The following is a 6540-nucleotide window of genomic DNA, read 5'->3' as shown; positions in this document are numbered from 1 at the left end:
CTCCTTCTACTAGGTTTTTTGTGGTGAATCTTTAACTTTAGATCAAATTCTCACTTCCTCCTTGATTTTTGCAGCCTGCTGTCACCCAGGACCTTGCAACTAAGGGCTACTTTGCACTCGTTCCTGTGTCTTTCACTGGTCTTGTTAGTTATTTCAAGTTTATGGCAACATTTATTGAGGTATTACTATGTAGGCTTTGCCTATATTAACTCATTTATTCCTGTGAGTTAGATACCATGATTACCCTCATTTAAAGTTAAGTAAATTGGGCTTCAAGATTTAAAAAAAGGTATACATGGTAGAACCAGGTTTGGGTTGGGCAGTCTGGGTTCAGAGTGATGTGCTTATTACTGTCTTCACCCCAGCAAGATACAGTCTATTCTGCTATAGCATATATATGTAACAACAATTAGCTAATACACAATTGGCATATAGGACATCTAATTTGAAAGTTGAATAAATTCAGAGCAATTTTTTGTAGGCAAAGGGAGCTGTATAACAATAACAGAATTATAACCTATTGCAGGAATGATAAAATACCCTCAGCTTGGATGCTGCACAGGCAGGAATCCTTTCAGCTCTATTTTAAGAAATAGAAAAATGAGTACTTGGTTTCACAGCCCCTCCCCAGAGAGGTGCACCTCTAGCCTTGCTGAGCTATCAGCTTGTAGAGGTTGTACTTTCTCCTCTGCGTACCTTTACAGCTGCCCCTCTATACCTCAGTGGTCTTCCATCTACACTGTCTTCACAACTGCATGCCAGCATTTGTACTCTATTGCTTTTTTGCATTTTTAGTATCCCCTGAAGCTGTTTGCAGATACAACGAGCTGCCTACTTGACCGTCCAAAGTTTCTCAGGGGATAAGGGTGGGGGGGGGGGGGACCAATTGTTTTTTGAGTTTTTTTTTTTTTTTATAGTAGTTTGGCCATAGATTTGCATAGGTTTTGAGTGGTCTTCCCCAATCCCATTTTGTTATTTTTATTGCACAGCAGATTGTGAGGCTCGTCAGTGGTATATATGTCATACATAGGTTATAGCATCAACTCAAACATCCCAAATTAATCATCATTCCAAACTTGTAATTATCATCCCAAGCTTAGCATTTCACCATAATAAATACATTTTTATGGGGTCAAGGCACTAGACTTATTGTTTGTTTTATTAAGAACAATATTATGAGGGTAGTTTATCACTCCTGCAATAGGTTATAATTCTATTATTGTTATACATCTCCCTTTGCCTACAAAAGTGATACAAAATTTATTTAAAAAAGGTTTCTGCCAGAAGGATGCTTAAAATCTACTAATGAAGAGAAAATATGTACATTAAAAACACAAATAGTAAGGTTGTTAGTGATAGCCAAACATGACAGCTAAGCAAAATGTATGGTACCTTTACGATATTGTAGGAGAGACACTAAACTTATAATCAGACAAGTTGGATTTGAATCTAGACTCTATCACTTGCTTTGTGACTCTGGAAAAACATGTAAACTTTATAGGCACTAGTTTTCTTAGCTTTAAGACAGGAATAAGTCTAGGCATGGTGGCTCACGCTTGTAATCCCAGCATTTTGGGAGGCTGAGGTAGGCAGATTGCTTGAGGCCAGGAGTTCGAGACCCGTTTGACCAACATGGCAAAACCCTATCTCTACAAAAATACAAAATAAAAGTAGCCAGGTGTGGTGGTGCAGGCCTTTGGTCTCAGCTACTTGAGAGGCTGAGGCATGGGAATTGCTTGAACCCGAGAGCTGGAGGTTGCAGTAAACCCAGATCATGCCACTGCACTCCAGCCTGGGTGAAAAAGCGAGACTGTTTCAAGATAATAACAATAATAATAAAATAAAAATAAATAAAACAGGAATAATAATACAAAAAATAATTAAAAATTAAAAACAGGAATAATAATACCTGTTTTACATAATTTTGCAAGAATTAAATGAAAAATATATGTCAAAGTGCCTGACACTTTCAATGCAGGCACTGAATAAATGTTAATTTTCTTTCTTTCTCTCAAACAGTGCACAAACATCATTCAGGTGTCTCAGCATATGTTTCTAAGGGCTGTACATAAATACAGCAGAGTCATTATTTTGTAGTAATTAAGAGTATGTTATAGATCTGTGCCTTCAATGCTCAGCAATGAAGTCACTGCAAAGTCAATCGGGGTTTTTGATCCCTGGGAAGTTAAAGTTGTGTCCTGACTCTGTCCCATTCTTCTTGGTTTTTGTTCTTTGTTTTTAATTACAGCTTTATTGAGATATAATTTATATACCATATAATTTACTCATTTAAACTATACGTTCAATGTTTTCTCATATATTCAAATAATTGAGAATCATCATCACCACAATCAACTTTAGAACTTTTTCTTTTTTTTTTTTTTTTTTTGAGATGGAGTTTTGCTCTTGTTGCCCAGGCTGGAGTGCAGTGGTGTGATCTTGACTCACTGAAACCTCCACCTCCTGAGTTCAAGTGATTCTCCTGTTTCAGCCTCCCGAGTAGCTGGGATTGCAGGTACCTGCCACCATATCCGGTTAATTTTTGTATTTTTAGTAGAGACGGGGTTTCGCCATGTTGGCCAGGCTGGTCTCGAACTCCTGACCTTAGATGATCTGCCTGCCTCAGCCTCCCAAAGTGCTGGGATTACAGGCGTGAGCCACTGCGCCTGGTCCCAGAGCATTCTTATCACCACAAAAGTAAATACTGTATGCATCAGCAACCATTCACCATTTGCCCCCTGTATTAGTCCAATTTCACACATCTATAAAAAACTACCTGAAACTGGGTAATTTATAAGCAAAAGAGGTTTAATTGACTCACAGTTCTGCATGGCTGGAGAGGACTCAGGGAATGTACAATCATGGTGGAAGGTGAGGGGGAAGCAAGGCACTTCTTACATGGTGGCGGGAGAAGAGAGAGAGCACAGAGAAAACCGCCACTTTTAAACCATCAGATCTCATGAGAAAACTCTCTTATTATCACAGGACAGTTTGGGGGAACCACCCCATAAGGCAATCACCTCCTACCAGCCTCTCCCTAGACACATGAGGATTACAACTGGAGATGAAATTTGGGTGAGGACACAGAGCCAAGCCATGTCACCCCCAAACCCTTTATGAATAATTCTATATAACCTGGAAAAACCCCTGAATGTCTCACCATTGCCTCAGCTTAGTCTAACGACCTGCCGCATTTTGAAATGTGCTCTTTTCTTTCTAGCATGGTTTGGGTAGATATGCACAGAATGGATGGAAACAAGGCAAAGATCTTATACCAGCCACTGGTCAATGGCTACAGTGCTGAAGGTGATGAGCAGGGCAAATAGGGAGCATGGTCTGGTAGCTCTGTTTTCAGCCTAAGGCCAATTCTTAAGGACTCAACATGCAACCAGAAAGGAATCCGGTGAACAGCTATCCTGATGACCAGTAAAATTGACTCACATGTGATATTCAATATGTATGTATAACGCTTTACTGACTCCTAAACAAATATCTACTTCCCTCTTGTGTATCTAACCTGAAATACAGATGGGAAGTAGACATTTCTGCCTGCCTGTTTTTCTTACTAAATTCTTTAATTTTTCTGTAACCAATACAATTGATTCACATGTGATATTTGATACATATGTATTACTCTTTACTGACTCCTAAAGAAATATTTACTTCCCTCTTGTGTATCTAACCTGAAATACAGATGGGAAGTAGACATTTCTATCTACTTGTTTTTCTTACTCAATTCTTTAATTTTTCTGTAATTTTTATAGATAGATCAAGTATTATGGATAAGCATTAACATTTGGAATCACAAGACCTGGGTTTGAGTTTGGACACATTCATTTACTTATTGGTTGTATAAATTCAAGCAAGCTACTTAACTGCTTTGAGCCTCAGCTATCCATCTGTATCATGAAATCATGATAATACTAATCTCAAAAGATTGGTGTAAATATTATATAACATAATGTGCATGAGAATTATTTGAAAATTAAAAGTACTATACAAATGGCTAGGTTCTAAAAATTATTATTGCTGTCATCTGCACTTAAAAAAAGCTATGTATATCAATCTAGAACATCAGCACCAGTTTTTCCATGCTGATGACACAATTTTTTTTCAACTAAATTAACACCTCATCTCTACTATTTCATTTGACAAGAATAATTGAGTTCCACAATGAACCAAATTATTCCTCCCTTGAAAAATATGAAATGTACTACTGTATTTTCTTTTTTAAAAAATAATTTTTTAAAGTCTACACCCTTGATATCTGATGCGCTATTGTATTCTCAATTGGTAAGTATTGATAAAAAAAATAAGTTTATCTTTTTTGTCATTGGCCAACACTAGTCTTCTTTTGAGGTGAATGGGCCCGAGACAGCCAGGTAGAACAAGTGAATGGTTTTAAATGAACTTGCCTTCTAACTGCAGCTCACTCTATGGTGACTTTTTCTTTAGACTAGAAAATTGATGAACATTTGATTTTTTTTTTTTTTTTTGAGACAGAGTCTCGCTCTATTGCCCAGGCTGGAGTGCAGTGGCACAATCTAGGCTCATTACAACCTCCCCCTCCTGGGTTCAAGTGATTCTCCTGACTCAACCTCCCGAGTAGCTGCGATTACAGGCATGCACCACCATGCCCGGCTAAGTTTTTGTATTTTTGGTAGAGACAGGCTTTCACCAGGCTGACCAGGCTGGTCTCGAACTCCTGACCTGGTGATCCGCCCGCCTTGGCCTCCCAAAGTGCTGGGATTACAGAAGTGAGCCACTGCACCCGGCTGAACATTTAAAATTTTATATGAAGCAGGAAACAGGTCCTCAGCAGACACAGAATCTGCAGGCACCTTGATTTTGGCTCTCCCAGCTTCCAGCATTGTGAGAAATAAATTTCTGTGGTTCATAAGCTACTGTCTATGGTATTTTGTTACAGTAGCCTGAGCAGATACGGAGCACAAGCAGACTAAGATATAGGGTCATTGCTGAATGCCCCAGATGTTTGAGGTCTTTACACCCTGGTATGAACTCAAAAGTCTCCCAGGATTATGAGCTCTGGGAACTGCTCAGCTTTCAGCTACTTAGCAATTGTTCTTTACCTAGCCTTATGGTGTATCAGCAATGCACATACAGCTTAGTTTTCAACCAAAGACACAAGGAAATGCCTTCTACAGATTTCTAGAGCTCTCCCCTCTGGTACTCTGCCAGGCCAGCGGATTCTGATCTCTGCCTCCTCAACTAAAGGAGACCATCAGGCTCTGCTTGGGGTCCCTTTCCTGCACTGTGGTCTGGAAGGTTTCTCCAGGCAGAAAGCGAAGATGACAGTAGGGTTCATCCTGTTTGTTTCCCTTATCTAAGATATCATAGTTCTACATGGTCTGTTATCCAAAAATAGTTTTTAAAAACCATATTTTGTCCAGTTTTTTAGTTGTTTACGGCAGGACAGGAAGTCAGATACCAGTTACTTTGTCATTGTTTGAAGCAAAAGCCCAATTCTCCTCTTTGGAAATGCATTTTCATTTGAATACCATAAACTATTTTCAAGTCCTTTTTGAAAGTTTGTGGGAGCACGCTGTTAGAAAAAATGAGGCCAGTCCTTAGGGTATCTTCTGGGTCTCCACTGTGTGTTTCCTCGTTAAGAGCAGAGTCACTCTTTCTCTAGACCAGCGCTGTTCAATGGAACTTTCTGTGATGATGGGAATGTTCTCTCTCTGGGCTGTTCACTACAGTAGCCACTGCTCACATGTGGCTGTTGAGCTTTGAAATGTAGTTAATGCAATGAAGGAACTGAATTGACTTTTTTTCATATCAATTAATTTAAATTTGAATAACTGCACATAGCTAGTGGCTGCTGTTTGGACAGCACAGATCTAGAAAATTATTTCTGTGTTTTAGAACCCAGTTGTCACCTAAGGCCCTTTTGTTACCAGCTGCAGCAGAATACACCTTCTAATTTTCTAGTTCTGAACTTCCCCCAATCTCTTTAGTTAGAATACTGTCCCTACTCCTCCATATCTATTAAAATTCTACCTATCCCTGAGATTAGGATTTGTGAATTCCTTCTTTTTCTCTTCTCTCCTCTTTCCTTCCCTCCCTTCCTTTCCTTCCTTCCTTCCTCCCTCCCTCCCTTCCTCTCTGCTTTACTTCCTCTCTCCTTCCCTCTCTTCCGGCCTTCCTTTCTTGTTTCCATCTCTCCATTAACAAGCAGTTGTTGAGAACTTACTTTGTGCCAGGCCCTGACAGACTATGAACAGATAAATAATATGTCATCTATGACCTCCAGGATATATGAGTCCAATAAGAAAGGCAAAGATACAGACAAGTAAATTATAATACAGTTTAGTAAGTGCAACAATAGAAACAAATAAAAGATTAACAACATCTGTGTGTTTGTTGTAGGGGGTGCTTGTAAGGAGGATGGAATTGGGCATGGAGAGAGAAGGCTTGCAGGAGGATAACTTGATGTTGACTCTGAAGTTTGAAACAAAAATTGGAGGTTGCTAGGTGGAAAAATGAGGTAGAACATTCCAGGTCGAAGGTGTGAATTAT

Source organism: Nomascus leucogenys, chromosome 12 (genome assembly GCF_006542625.1).
Source record: "Nomascus leucogenys isolate Asia chromosome 12, Asia_NLE_v1, whole genome shotgun sequence".
NCBI classification, from domain to species: Eukaryota; Metazoa; Chordata; class Mammalia; order Primates; family Hylobatidae; genus Nomascus; species Nomascus leucogenys.
Note: the sequence above shows the minus strand (reverse complement) of the source record.